Consider the following 16834-nt stretch of genomic DNA (forward strand, 5'->3'; position numbering starts at 1 on the left):
ATGCGCATGAGCTGCGACAAGCCCCTCAGCCAGGCAGGAATACTAAGCTCCGCTTAACGCAATTTATACAAATGGAAGTATTGATAAAATAAAAAATCGCGAATTAACCGGTGGCTACAACAACACACAGTAACTACATGCATCATTGTTTACAATGAACGGTGGGGCTAATCGAAAGGACTGGACACGGACAAGTTAAACAGCAATCAATTAATTTAATATAACAGTCCGGTTCTGTGTTTGTTTGTGTCTGTAGATTGTTGGTGAACAACTAACTTTAGTTTAGTTTAACTTGTCCGTGTCCAGTCCTTTCGATTAGCCCCACCGTTCATTGTAAACAATGATGCATGTAGTTAGTTACTGTAGTGCACTGCACAGTACAGGCCCCCAACGCACAGTACAGGCCCCCCAACGCACAGTACAGGTCCCTCCTATGTATGGGGCTGCGGCACTGCAGATTTATCCTACTCCAGAGAGGGGGAGCGCAGGTAATGTCTATTTGCCTGGCTGGAGGGGGGGGGGGTGACATGAACTTAAGAAATTATTATTATTTACTAGTCTATGCTATAGAGTTACGCTGGTTGTTGTGGGGCTATTTAATATTTAGAAATAACAGTGTTAACTAGTAGTATTAGTAAAAAAAATATTTAAAAAAAATATTAAAAATGTTTTAAATAAATGTGAAATATTTTTTTTCTCCCCATAGTGTTGCACCACCTCTGGGTTCGTTGCGCCCTTAGCATTTTCCTATACTGCCTATACCAAAAACCAGGTCTGCATTTGGTGCCAAGAGGACAGCCTCTCCCTGAACGTCAGCAAAACAAAGGAGATGATTGTGGACTTTACGAGGTCGGGGGTCAGGGACTACAGCCCCCTCAGCATCGACGGGGCACCGGTTGAGAGAGTGAACAGTTTTAAGTACCTCGGAGTCCACATATCTGAGGACTTGACATGGACCACACACATTGACAGTGTTGTGAAGAAGGCACGGCAATGCCTCTACTTCCTCAGGCGCCTAAGGAAGTTCCAAGTCAGTCAGAAGCTCCTTAAGAACTTCTACTCATGTACAATAGAGAGCATCCTGACTGGCAATATCACCGCCTGGTTTGGGAATAGCACCGCACAAGACCGTAGCAGACTACAGAGAGTGGCCCGTTCAGCCGAGCGTACAATTGGAGGGGGGCTTCCCACTCTCCAGAACATTTACAACAAGCGGTGCAGGGGTAAGGCTAAGAGAATTATCAAGGACTCCAGCCACCCAAACAACTGCCTCTTTGAACTGCTGCGGTCAGGCAAGCGATACCGGAGTCTCATGGCAAGCACAGAAAGACTCAGAAGAAGCTTCTATCCCCAGGCCATCAGGTTGCTCAACGAACAATAACACTATGCAACAACCATCAAATGCACTCACAGCACACACATCCACACGCACACACTCACTTTAAACAAACAACACACTGCAGCACCCACTCTCCACACTTTAGAACACCTAGACACACTTAATATTTATTGGCAAAGAATTTGCACTACAACCCATACCTCAGTACACCTACTGTAAATTGTACCTAAATTGTACCTCATCCCATTTCTGCTTGGCACTATATAGTATATTGTATATTAGTATATTGCATAGTATATTGTATGGTAACTCAGTTACTTCTATTCTGCATTGAACATTGTACATATGTACATACTGAACACTTGTCTACGTACGTGACTTCTATTTTTTACATGCTATACTTATTTTATTTCATACTTATCTTTTTTGTCTAGCACAGTCTCTGGAGCGTAACAGAAAGAAGCATTTTGTATAAAAGTATTCTGTACTTCTGTATGACAACTATTAAAGAAACTTGAACTTGAAGTGTCTGTCAAACGCCTTTACCTTTACATTTATATTTACATACCTTTACTTTCACATACATCCTTTACATTTCAAAGTAAAATTGGAACAGAAAAAATGAATAAGCAATGTTATATTCTGGATTTTAATTAAATGTAGTTATATTAGAAGTCTTCGGATGCCTGGCCAGTCTATTAGAAATCCTCTAGACGGTACTAGGTTGGACCTAGTTTTAGTGTATCCTGTAAGTAAAACTTTAGTTGTAAACAGAAGACCTTGGAGGCCCATCTAAAAAGATGGAGTTACCGGTGTAGACAAAGTCTATTTTATAGCCTGTCTAGGACAGTGAGTGCAACGCTTGAATTACGGATGAATTACGAGCAGATTATGGAAGACGTCGCCTAGTCCTGCATTTATGTCATTCTTGTCTCATTGCGCTGTACCTCAGTCTGCAGGGTAAGCTTAGACATAAAATTGTTAACATTAACGGGTAGGATGTTTTATGTTCTGTGTATCTGTTCTGTTGTGTGAGCGGTCGCTCAAGCAGTGTGTATAGAAAATAGGGCACTTCCTGACCTGACGAGGTCTTGGAGGACTTAAGCATCGGGCAAAAATGGGGCTATTTTTATTTTAGTTTTTGACGATTGCATACCCATCCAAAGTAATTTGCGATTTATTATACTTTATACTTATAGCACATGCATGGTCTATTTTGAAAGGTAACATTCTGAAGTTTCTTACACAATAAAGAAAGTTTACCATAGCTGACAGCATGCCCAGTGACAATATATAAGACGCTTGTTACTCTCTGTTCTGGAGAGAATGTCTTTGGCGTCTTCACATATTTTTTCCATTGCAACATATTCTTTTTCCTGTTTGTAATCAAATACATTTACATTTTGTCATTTAGCTGACGCTTTTATCCAAAGCAACTTACAAGTTCTGTACAACAAGTCATCAGGAAGGGCACAACTCAAATGAGCTGAATAACTATGTTCATCAAAGTGTTGAGTGCTACAGTGTAGGTTAGTATATTAGTACAAGTGCATGACAGTAGGGTTAGTTAGGGTTAGAATTTTTATTAAAAAAAATTATTACAGATATTGGTTGGAAGAAGTGTGTCTTTAGTCGACGGCGAAAGATTGGACGGGTTTCAGCTGTCCTAACTGTGGTGGGACGTTCGTTCCACCATTGTGGGGCAAGGACTGAGAATAGGCTTCTCTTTGATGACCCTCCCGGAGCTTGGATAGGAGTAGGTCTGAGGCGGCCGGAAGATGCAGAGCATAGGGGTCTTGAGGGTGTGTAGTTAGAAACCATTGACCGGAGGTAGGCGGGATCGGTTCCCTTCGCCAGTGCAGGTCCCTAAGAAGTGGGGTGACATGGGCTGACTTCGGTAGGTTTGAGATCAGGCGGGCGGCTGCATTCTGAATGAGTTGAAGAGGCTTGGTGGCAGTGGTCGGAAGGCCAGCAAGCAGTGCGTTGCAGTAGTCGAGGTGGGAGATGACTGTTGATTGGACGAGGAGTTGAGTGACTTCTTTTGTCAGGAAGGGGCGGATCCTTCTGACGTTGCTCAGAAGGAATCTGCAGGTTCTGGTTGTCGCTGCGATGTGAGCAGAAAGTTCAACTGGTCGTCGAGGACAACACCAAGGTTCTTGGCAGTCGGGGACGCGGTCACAGCTGCATTCTCGACTGTGATAGAAAGGTCGTCAGGGGGGACCATTTGGCCGGCAGGTGAAGCAATTCTGTTTTGCTTAGGTTCAGTTTGAGGTGGTTGGTCATCATCCAGGCGGAGATGTCGGACAGACAGGCCGAAATCCGCTCAGAGACGTGGATATCCGAGGGAGGAAATGAGAGGAAGAGTTGAGTATCATCGGCATAGCAATGATACGAGAAGGCATGAGACGTGATAATGTTACCCAGAGATTTAGTGTAGAGGGAGAAGGGGGTCCAAGGACCGAGCCCTGGGGGACACCCGTCCGCAGGGAGCGGGAGGCCATCAGGGTCCCTCTCCATGACACTTGGTAGGAGCGGTCCTTGAGGTATGATGTCAGCCATGTCAGTGCAGAGCCAGACACTCCCATTCCATGAGGGACGCGAGGAGGATCTGATGGTTGACTGTGTCGAAGGCTGCAGACTCAGGATGGAGGAGAGGCCTTTCGCTTTTGCTAAGTGAAGTGCCTCTGTGACCGCAATGAGGGCTGTCTCTGTGGATTGGCCGGTCCTGAAGCCTGACTGATTAGGGTCAAGGAGGTCATTCTGTAAGAGATAATCAGTAAGTTGGTTGGATACAGCACGTTCAAGTGTTTTAGACAGGAAGGAGAGAAGAGAGACTGGACGATAGTTGTCTATGACGGTGGGGTTCAAGGTTGGTTTTTTTATGAGCGGTGCGACTCTGGCTTGTTTTAGGGAGGTGACGACCACCCCCGAGTTGAGGGAGGAGTTGATGGTTGCAGTTAGGAATGGAAGAATGTCTGGTGCTATGGTCTGGAGGAGTGGGGAGGGTATCTGGTCCAGCTGGCATTAGGGTTGGGCATCGTTTGGATTTGAACGATTCCGGTTCCGATTCCGATTCTCCATATCGATTCCTGTTCTAAACGATTCTCGATTCCGATTCTTTGAGGTGCAGGTCAAAACAGGTCACAGCTTATTTCGAAGGAGATTTTTTTTTTTTTTTTATTTCAAAAAGAAAATCATACTATTCACATTTTCAGTTGACTTGATACAGTTTAATTTGGTTGCTGTACTGTAACTAGGGTATTAAAGTAAAAAAAAAAAAAAAAAAAAAAAAAAGTTAAAAAAAAAAGTTAAAAAAAGAAAAAAAATCGAAATTTAGAATCAAAATTCAAATATGTTACTTCCGGTTCCAGAACCGGAAGTTAGGAACCGGTTCCTATTAGAACCGGTTTTCGGTGCCCAACCCTAGCTGGCATGTAGTGGGACGGTTCGACGTTACCAGTGTGAGGGTCTCGGCATCTGTAATGGGAGAGAAAGATGACTCAGTATTTGGAATGGGTGGGGGTTGGGAGAAGGAGCTGCGGATGTTCTCCACTTTTTTCTCAAAGAAGATCACAAAGTCTTCGGCAGAGAGAGATGAGGGGGGAGGGGGTGGGGGGGAGTGAGGAAGGAGGACATGGTAGCATGCAGTTTGCGAAGGTTCTTGGCAGAGGCCTCGATCCTATGGTGAAAGAAAGAAGCTTTGACAGTGGTAATGTTTTTGGAGAAGGCTAACAAGAGGTTGTGATATGTGGCGATGTCAGCAGTGAGGCGTGACTTTCTATACTTCCTCTCTGCCACTCTCAGGACCTGTCTTTCTTCTCTCACAGCGTCCGTCAGCCATGGACAGGGTGGGGAACGGCGGGCAGGTTTTGCAGCAAGGGGACAGAGCTTGTCGAAGGAGGTTGAGATGGCTGAGAGAAGGGTGGAGGTTGCCGTCTCTGGGGGGAGAGCAGAGAAGGTGTCACTCAGAGGTAGAGCGGATAGTATGTCCGAGGAGAGGGTGGAGGGGGACAGGGAGCGCAGGTTGCGTCTGACTGAGACAGTTTGAGTTGGAGTGGATGGTTTGGGGTTAAGCATGAGAGTTAGTGAGAAGGATATGAAGGAATGGTCAGACACATGCAGGGGAGTTACCATGGTGTTAAGGATGCTGGAGTTACGGGAGAATATGAGTGTTACGACCCTGGCTCAAGGCCCGCAACCTATGTGCAAAACCGACACCAAAACCTGTGTATTAACTCAAGTGCTACTATATTAAGGAATTACTAGTGTAAGCTAAAAGGATAAGGACTGGAAGAACGTGACAATCTATCTGGTAACCCACACTCTTCTAAACACAGACCCTGCATGTGTGTGTGCCTGGCTGGTTTTAAACCTCCCAGCAGGTAACCAATCAGCACTAATTAACTAAGTGGCAGCCCTCACCTACATGCCCCGTGACACAGAGTGATCAGGCCTCTAGTACATAACACCTCCCCCACCAAACTGGTTGCCCAAGAGGCAACCACTACACAACAACTCATAGACAAAACAAAAAAACAACTGTGACCCCTTAGTTGTCAGGGCCACTACCACAACAGTGATAACGGGTACCACAAACACCGGTACTATGATCGTGAGAGGGCGTCTGCTAGCACGTTGTCCCTCCCACGAATGTGGCGAATATCCAAGTTATACGCCTGGAGGAACAAACTCCATCGCATCAAACGATGGTTCGAGTTCACCATGCTGCGAAGAAAAACCAAAGGGTTATGGTCTGTATACACAACAAGAGGTAAACTGGAGGATCCAACGTAAACATCAAAATGGTTCAAGGCAAGAACCAAAGCGAGTGCCTCCTTCTCTATAGTAGAGTAGTGCAGTTGATGCCTGTCAAACTTTTTAGAAAAGTAGCACACTGGGTGCTCCACCTCTAATGCATCCTCTTGCAGGAGGACGGCTCCAGCACCGAGGTCACTAGCATCCACTGCCAACTTGAATGGCAGTTGAAAATCGGGAGCTGACAGAACGGGAGCGCTAATCAGAATACCCTTGATGCTCTCAAAAGACTGTTGACAAGTCTCAGTCCACACGAAAGGTACCTTAGGACTGAGCAGATTGGTCAAAGGGGCAACAACAGAAGCAAAGTTCCTACAGAAACTCCTATAGTACCCTGCCATACCTAGGAAGCGCTTTAACTCCCGCCTGGTGATGGGAGCAGGGAAGCCCACTATAGCCTCCACCTTAGCTGTAATGGGGCACACATGCCCACGTCCAACCACCTTACCCAGGTAGGTAACCGTGGCCTGTCCAAATTCACATTTCGCAAGGTTAACTGTCAAGTTAGCATCACCCAACCGCTTGAACACTTCCGCCAGATGCTCCACATGTTGTGACCAAGAGGAACTGTGGATAACCAGGTCATCCAGATATGCCTCACAGAACGCTACTCCGGCCAGGACCTTGTTCACTAGCCGCTGAAACGTCGCTGGGGCATTTCGCATGCCAAAGGCCATCACTGTATACTGGCAGAAACTCTCTGGTGTGACAAAAGCGGATATCTCACGTGCTCGCGGAGTAAGCGGAACCTGCCAGTATCCCTTCAGCAAATCCAATTTACTTACAAAGGCTGCTGAACCCACCCGATCGATACAGTCGTCCATCCGAGGAAGAGGGTACGAGTCCGGCTTGGTTACTGCATTAACTTTACGGAAGTCAGTACAGAACCGATGAGTGCAGTCTGGCTTATCAACAAGCAGGCAGGGGGAGCTCCACGCACTAGAGCTGGGCTCCGCAATGCCATGTCTCACCATATAGTCTACTTCCTTACTCAAGATCCGTCGTTTTTCCGGATTCACCCTGTAGGCATGTTGCTTAATTGGCCCTGCACTACCAACATCAATGTCGTGCTCGAGTACATTAGTACGACTAGGGACATCAGAAAACAAACGTGTATGCTGTCTAAGTAGGCGCACCACATCCGCACGCTCAGGAAGTGGCAAGTACGACAGGTGTGAGTCCAAGTCACCTTGTATCTGGGTGTTTGGCAACCTGCCCTGAGAAATCTCCTTCGACACAGAACAGTCGGCCACAATAGGAGATGCAGAAACTGCCAGAATAGCCACAGGCTTGACCCCTGACTGGTCCATCTGAGCCCTATCATTGTACGCCTTCAACATATTGACGTGACATAATCTACTCTTGCGCCTGCGGTCGGGAGTTTTAATCAAGTAGTCGACCTCACCAACTTTGCGCTCAATGGAGTATGGCCCACTGTATTTAGCCTGTAATGCAGACCCAAGAATAGGCGAGAGAACCAACACCTTGTCTCCCGGTGAGAACACCCTATGTCGGGCCCGCCTATCATACCACACCTTCATTTTTCCTTGGGCTACCTTTAGGTTCTCTTTCGCTAGTTCACATGCTCTACTAAGCTTAAGCCTGAAGTCACACACATAGTCCAACAAATTAGTAGAGGAAGGAGTCTGGTCAGCCAACCACTTTTCCTTCAGCAGTTTCAAAGGACCCCTCACTGTGTGGCCGAACACCAGCTCAGCCGGGCTGAATCCAAGAGACTCCTGGGTTACCTCCCTAGCAGCAAACAGAAGCAAAGGAATTCCATCATCCCAGTCTTTGTCGAACTCCGTACAATATGCCCGCAGCATTGTTTTGATAGTCTGGTGAAATCTCTCCAGCGCCCCCTGGGACTCTGCTTTCTGCGAGGTGCACCACCGGTCAAACAGGTTCTTCTTCCCTTTTCCAAATTCAACATAAGACTGCCCCTCCTGCCTACGATAACCTCTAAAACGCTGACGATAGGCCTCGGGGACCAACTCATAAGCCCTCAATATGGAAGCTTTAACAAGTTCATAATCAGCGCTTTGTTCAAGGGACAGAGCAGTGTAGGCTTCCTGTGCCCTACCAACCAAAACACATTGCAGCAGCAGTGTCCAGGCGGTATCAGGCCACTTCAATGTGGTTGCCACCCGTTCAAAAAGGGGGAAATATCTTTCCACGTCTTTCTCAGAAAACGGAGGCACCATCCTAATATTCCTGCCTACATCAAAACCGGAACGTGACTCTGGATGCAGAACACCCGCCTGTAAGGCAGCATGCTTATACTCAAGCTCCTTCTGCGCACGCTCGTGCTCCAGCAACATTTGTCTCTCCTTAAGCTCCCGCTCCTCTTTCCTCTCTTTAAGCTCACGCTCCTCTCTCCTCTCTCTCTCCTTAAGCTCACGCTCATGCTCACGCTCCTCTCTCCTCTCCTTAAGCTCACGCTCCTCTCTCCTCTCCTCACGCTCTTGGTGTAGCTGCCTCTCCTTAAACTCCAACTCTCTAACCCTCCATTCACCCTCTGCACCAGATAAAAGCGGAGACGCGTCAGACGAAGGAGGCTGCTCCACCCTCTCCTCAAGCACCTGCCCTCTAATGAGCAACACCCTTAAAGCACTCAAGGCAGATGGCTTCAACCGTTTCTCACTGGGAGAAAGCTCCACCTTGTAGTGTACAGCAAGCTCCAGAAGCTGTTCTTTGGAAAACCTCTCCAACAAGTCATGCAAAGGGAGATCAACAAAATCCCTAACGGAAGCCATCTTTCCTACACCAGCGCCACCACCCGTTCACCATAGAGTCATCAAAGAAACACCAAAGAACCACAGAAGAACGACTAAAGAACCACGACGAACCACTGAAGAACCATACTGAATGCCAAAGCCACTAATAACAACCATAAAGGGACGCTGTGGCAATGTGTGCTACGGAGCGCACATTTCAAGGACGTAAAAAAAACCAAAAAAAAACCACACCCACCCTAAATAGACGTGACATACACTCAGGGTGTTAGGTGCTACCAGGTATGCTCAACAAACACTCAAACAAACAAAACAAAATAAATCCAACAAACAATTCCAAACAGGTGCGCCTTCTAACCTGATGTGACCACATATGCTTCTACGTCTAAACTGCAGGAAAAAAAAAAACCCGGCCTACCACATGTCTACCCTAAGAAACACTAATTCAAGCCCTACCACACTACCTGTGTTTCCTGGCCGCCCTAACCTACCTACCCTTAAACTAATGCCCTGTAGACCTAACTTTCTTCAACCACACCTGCTACCAGTCAAAGATCATATACAATCATTTCATTGACCGCCCCAGGAGTACGTGGTGCACCGGACGCTAACCCACAACCAGAAAATAATGTCCCTATCTACATGTGGTGCCTACTAAACTATATATTTTAACAGCATAAGTAGTCACATCAAATTACAAACAAATACGGCATACTCACCTGTTTGATGAAATGGCTCAGCCCCCACGTTACACCAAATGTAACGAACACCACCCAAACCATAATATGATGACACCCCGTGCAACACAAAAAAAAACACCAAACAAAGTTCTAGGGGTAAAAGATCCCGGACGAGCGCCCAATTGTTACGACCCTGGCTCAAGGCCCGCAACCTATGTGCAAAACCGACACCAAAACCTGTGTATTAACTCAAGTGCTACTATATTAAGGAATTACTAGTGTAAGCTAAAAGGATAAGGACTGGAAGAACGTGACAATCTATCTGGTAACCCACACTCTTCTAAACACAGACCCTGCATGTGTGTGTGCCTGGCTGGTTTTAAACCTCCCAGCAGGTAACCAATCAGCACTAATTAACTAAGTGGCAGCCCTCACCTACATGCCCCGTGACACAGAGTGATCAGGCCTCTAGTACATAACAATGAGCATGCAAAAAATGCTTAAAATTTTAAATATACATGTATGAATTCTGATTCTGTTTTTGTCCTATCCACTATCCTGTGATTATAAAAGAGCTGCGAATGCGCTCGCAGATCAAGTCAGTTTTCTCACATTGCATATTACAATAAAGTATTTGAGCACTTTTTTTATGATATAATTAGGTTTTTCGTTTATATTATTTTCTAGGCAAACATATTAACGATGCAGCAGGCGGCTTGGTGTGTGTGTGTGTGTGTGTGTGTGTGTGTGTGTGTGTGTGTGTGTGTGTGTGTGTGTGTGTGTGTGTGTGTGTGTGTGTGTGTGTGTGTGTGTGTGTGTGTGTGTGTGTGTGTGTGTGTGCGTGCGTGTGTGTGTGTGCTGTTCTTTCATACTTTGTATGAGGCTTCCTTGTACTTCTGTTCATGTGGACACAAATAACCCAAGAATAGAACACTAGGAGAATGAGGTGGTTTAGGTAATTTAATGGAAAACCCAGGGAATGACAAGGAAGGCGGGTAATGAATTGCTGGGAGTGAGAGGAGACAAGCAGGCGTATACGTTTAAGCACTTTTTTTTTTATTATATAATTAGGTTTTTTGTATACGTTATGGTAATTATATATGAGCAAAAATACCCAGATGGGGGACAGAATCCAATCATATTCTGGTCCATATAAATGTGAATCTATACAGTCTGCTTTGCTGTGCTTTCCCTGTGGCCTTGCTGTGGCATCATGCAGGGTAGCTGCTAGCTAGCTGAACCGAGTGCCGGGTCGGGCCCCTAACGAGACCCACTATGCAGTCATTAGAGTCGGTGGGAGAAAGTTAGAACAGCTATAGCCTACTCAAGAGTTGCAGCCTGCCGGGTGGAGCAGCCCCCCCCCCCCCACCTCCACCCATCCCCCCAGCTGGCTAACAGATGGAACGAACCTGGAAGGAGAGAAAGGGATGGAAGGCGGGGGGGGTCAACAAGTGACAGAAGTAATGAACGACAAGTACATTCGGTGGACGTCTGGATCAGAGATAGGAGGGGGGGGGGTGGCTTACGTACAGTTCTCCACCCCCATACAGGTGTTTGTGTGTGTGTGTGTGTGTGTGTGTGTGTGTGTGTGTGTGTGTGTGTGTGTGTGTGTGTGTGTGTGTGTGTGTGTGTGTGTGTGTGTGTGTGTGTGTGTGTGTGTGTGTGTGTGTGTGTGAGTTGTTTACTTGTATGTGTGTGTGAGTTGTTTACTTGTATGTGTGTGTGTGCGTGTGTGTTTACATGCATAGAGGGATTCTGCCTCTGCAATGTTGCCATTGGTTAGATTGTTTACCAGGCTTGAGAAATGGAGGAAATCTAATTATGGTGTGAGTGTGTGTGTTTATGTGAAAAGTCAGGACAATTTCAAGACCCCACCATCAGTCATTTGTCGTCTTGATTTAGTTTGACAAGCTATTGTAGTGTGGTGGTTATGGTTAGGATCAGGGTTAAAATCAAAGTCAAAGTCAACTTTATTGTCATTTCCCATAATGTGCAAGACATACAGAAAATGTACGTTCCCCCCTTCCCACGGCGTATATAAAAAGATTGACAATATAAACATAGAGTAACATATAGGACACTATAAACATAAAGTAACATATAGGACACAATATACAGGACTATACAATATAAACAGTAGCTAAAAATGAAATGAATGAGTGAAATAAATATAGAGGTAAAAGAGAACTTAGTGCAAATCTTCTAGCAGCAGTGGTACATTTAAGCATTACATCACGAGACAGAGTGGGTTATAGAAATTAGATCACGCCTATGGGTGGTTGTTAGGCCCGAGGCGCAGCCGAGGGGCGTTAGACCTCCATAGGCGTGATCTAATTAATGCACGTGGCGCCATTAGGTGCGTGCAATCAGAGTTGATATCAGGAACGCACGCCTGCTTTTATACAATGGCCGATGTCATCCAACCGTATTGCTATACAATAAACACACATTAATTGAAGATTTATTGACAAAACTATCAGCAGAAAAAGTAGTGCCAAAAAAAAAGAGAAAATTTGCCTCTGTGTGGAAGCAGCAACTGTCTCTCACTAACACATCCAACTGTTCTCAGTAACACATCCAACTGTTGTCACTAACACATCCAACTGTTGTCACTAACACATCCAACTGTCTCTCACTAACACATAGAATAGATCTTTATTTGTCATTGTTGGTACAACGAAATTTGTTAGGAACATCACCACTGGCATACAACATAAGATAACATCCAACTGTTCTCAGTAACACATCCAACTGTTGTCACTAACACATCCAACTGTTCTCACTAACACATCCAACTGTTCTCAGTAACACATCCAACTGTTGTCACTAACACATCCAACTGTTGTCACTAACACATCCAACTGTTGTCACTAACACATCCAACTGTCTCTCACTAACACATCCAACTGTTCTCACTAACACATCCAACTGTCTCTCACTAACACATCCAACTGTCTCTCACTAACACATCCAACTGTCTCTCACTAACACATCCAACTGTTCTCACTAACACATCCAACTGTCTCTCACTAACACATCCAACTGTCTCTCAGTAACACATCCAACTGTTGTCACTAACACATCCAACTGTTGTCACTAACACATCCAACTGTTCTCACTAACACATCCAACTGTTGTCACTAACACATCCAACTGTCTCTCACTAACACATCCAACTGTTGTCACTAACACATCCAACTGTCTCTCACTAACACATCCAACTGTCTCTCACTAACACATCCAACTGTTGTCACTAACACATCCAACTGTTGTCACTAACACATCCAACTGTTCTCACTAACACATCCAACTGTTGTCACTAACACATCCAACTGTCTCTCACTAACACATCCAACTGTCTCTCAGTAACACATCCAACTGTTGTCACTAACACATCCAACTGTTGTCACTAACACATCCAACTGTTCTCACTAACACATCCAACTGTTCTCACTAACACATCCAACTGTTCTCACTAACACATCCAACTGTTGTCACTAACACATCCAACTGTTCTCAGTAACACATCCAACTGTCTCTCACTAACACATCCAACTGTTCTCACTAACACATCCAACTGTCTCTCACTAACACATCCAACTGTTCTCACTAACACATTCAACTGTTCTCAGTAACACATCCAACTGTTCTCACTAACACATCCAACTGTTCTCACTAACACATCCAACTGTTGTCACTAACACATCCAACTGTCTCTCACTAACACATCCAACTGTCTCTCACTAACACATCCAACTGTTGTCACTAACACATCCAACTGTTCTCACTAACACATCCAACTGTTCTCACTAACACATCCAACTGTTGTCACTAACACATCCAACTGTTCTCACTAACACATCCAACTGTTCTCACTAACACATCCAACTGTTCTCACTAACACATCCAACTGTTGTCACTAACACATCCAACTGTTCTCACTAACACATCCAACTGTTCTCACTAACACATCCAACTGTTCTCACTAACACATCCAACTGTTGTCACTAACACATCCAACTGTTCTCAGTAACACATCCAACTGTCTCTCACTAACACATCCAACTGTTCTCACTAACACATCCAACTGTCTCTCACTAACACATCCAACTGTTCTCACTAACACATTCAACTGTTCTCAGTAACACATCCAACTGTTCTCACTAACACATCCAACTGTTCTCACTAACACATCCAACTGTTGTCACTAACACATCCAACTGTCTCTCACTAACACATCCAACTGTCTCTCACTAACACATCCAACTGTTGTCACTAACACATCCAACTGTTCTCACTAACACATCCAACTGTTCTCACTAACACATCCAACTGTTCTCACTAACACATCCAACTGTTGTCACTAACACATCCAACTGTTCTCACTAACACATCCAACTGTTCTCACTAACACATCCAACTGTTCTCACTAACACATCCAACTGTTGTCACTAACACATCCAACTGTTCTCAGTAACACATCCAACTGTTCTCACTAACACATCCAACTGTTCCCTGTGGCCTTGCTGTGGCATCATGCAGGGTAGCTGCTAGCTAGCTGAACCGAGTGCCGGGTCGGGCCCCTAACGAGACCCACTATGCAGTCATTAGAGTCGGTGGGAGAAAGTTAGAACAGCTATAGCCTACTCAAGAGTTGCAGCCTGCCGGGTGGAGCAGCCCCCCCCCCCCCACCTCCACCCATCCCCCCAGCTGGCTAACAGATGGAACGAACCTGGAAGGAGAGAAAGGGATGGAAGGCGGGGGGGGTCAACAAGTGACAGAAGTAATGAACGACAAGTACATTCGGTGGACGTCTGGATCAGAGATAGGAGGGGGGGGGGTGGCTTACGTACAGTTCTCCACCCCCATACAGGTGTGTGTGTGTGTGTGTGTGTGTGTGTGTGTGTGTGTGTGTGTGTGTGTGTGTGTGTGTGTGTGTGTGTGTGTGTGTGTGTGTGTGTGTGTGTGTGTGTGTGTGTGTGTGTGTGTGTGTGTGTGTGTGTGTGTGAGTTGTTTACTTGTATGTGTGTGTGAGTTGTTTACTTGTATGTGTGTGTGTGCGTGTGTGTTTACATGCATAGAGGGATTCTGCCTCTGCAATGTTGCCATTGGTTAGATTGTTTACCAGGCTTGAGAAATGGAGGAAATCTAATTATGGTGTGAGTGTGTGTGTTTATGTGAAAAGTCAGGACAATTTCAAGACCCCACCATCAGTCATTTGTCGTCTTGATTTAGTTTGACAAGCTATTGTAGTGTGGTGGTTATGGTTAGGATCAGGGTTAAAATCAAAGTCAAAGTCAACTTTATTGTCATTTCCCATAATGTGCAAGACATACAGAAAATGTACGTTCCCCCCTTCCCACGGCGTATATAAAAAGATTGACAATATAAACATAGAGTAACATATAGGACACTATAAACATAAAGTAACATATAGGACACAATATACAGGACTATACAATATAAACAGTAGCTAAAAATGAAATGAATGAGTGAAATAAATATAGAGGTAAAAGAGAACTTAGTGCAAATCTTCTAGCAGCAGTGGTACATTTAAGCATTACATCACGAGACAGAGTGGGTTATAGAAATTAGATCACGCCTATGGGTGGTTGTTAGGCCCGAGGCGCAGCCGAGGGGCGTTAGACCTCCATAGGCGTGATCTAATTAATGCACGTGGCGCCATTAGGTGCGTGCAATCAGAGTTGATATCAGGAACGCACGCCTGCTTTTATACAATGGCCGATGTCATCCAACCGTATTGCTATACAATAAACACACATTAATTGAAGATTTATTGACAAAACTATCAGCAGAAAAAGTAGTGCCAAAAAAAAAGAGAAAATTTGCCTCTGTGTGGAAGCAGCAACTGTCTCTCACTAACACATCCAACTGTTCTCAGTAACACATCCAACTGTTGTCACTAACACATCCAACTGTTGTCACTAACACATCCAACTGTCTCTCACTAACACATAGAATAGATCTTTATTTGTCATTGTTGGTACAACGAAATTTGTTAGGAACATCACCACTGGCATACAACATAAGATAACATCCAACTGTTCTCAGTAACACATCCAACTGTTGTCACTAACACATCCAACTGTTCTCACTAACACATCCAACTGTTCTCAGTAACACATCCAACTGTTGTCACTAACACATCCAACTGTTGTCACTAACACATCCAACTGTTGTCACTAACACATCCAACTGTCTCTCACTAACACATCCAACTGTTCTCACTAACACATCCAACTGTCTCTCACTAACACATCCAACTGTCTCTCACTAACACATCCAACTGTCTCTCACTAACACATCCAACTGTTCTCACTAACACATCCAACTGTCTCTCACTAACACATCCAACTGTCTCTCAGTAACACATCCAACTGTTGTCACTAACACATCCAACTGTTGTCACTAACACATCCAACTGTTCTCACTAACACATCCAACTGTTGTCACTAACACATCCAACTGTCTCTCACTAACACATCCAACTGTTGTCACTAACACATCCAACTGTCTCTCACTAACACATCCAACTGTCTCTCACTAACACATCCAACTGTTGTCACTAACACATCCAACTGTTGTCACTAACACATCCAACTGTTCTCACTAACACATCCAACTGTTGTCACTAACACGTCCAACTGTCTCTCACTAACACATCCAACTGTCTCTCAGTAACACATCCAACTGTTGTCACTAACACATCCAACTGTTGTCACTAACACATCCAACTGTTCTCACTAACACATCCAACTGTTCTCACTAACACATCCAACTGTTCTCACTAACACATCCAACTGTTGTCACTAACACATCCAACTGTTCTCAGTAACACATCCAACTGTCTCTCACTAACACATCCAACTGTTCTCACTAACACATCCAACTGTCTCTCACTAACACATCCAACTGTTCTCACTAACACATTCAACTGTTCTCAGTAACACATCCAACTGTTCTCACTAACACATCCAACTGTTCTCACTAACACATCCAACTGTTGTCACTAACACATCCAACTGTCTCTCACTAACACATCCAACTGTCTCTCACTAACACATCCAACTGTTGTCACTAACACATCCAACTGTTCTCACTAACACATCCAACTGTTCTCACTAACACATCCAACTGTTCTCACTAACACATCCAACTGTTGTCACTAACACATCCAACTGTTCTCACTAACACATCCAACTGTTCTCACTAACACATCCAACTGTTCTCACTAACACATCCAA

The sequence above is a fragment of the Notolepis coatsorum genome, assembly GCF_963971535.1.
Source record: "Notolepis coatsorum genome assembly, chromosome: 12".
Taxonomy (NCBI): Eukaryota; Metazoa; Chordata; class Actinopteri; order Aulopiformes; family Paralepididae; genus Notolepis; species Notolepis coatsorum.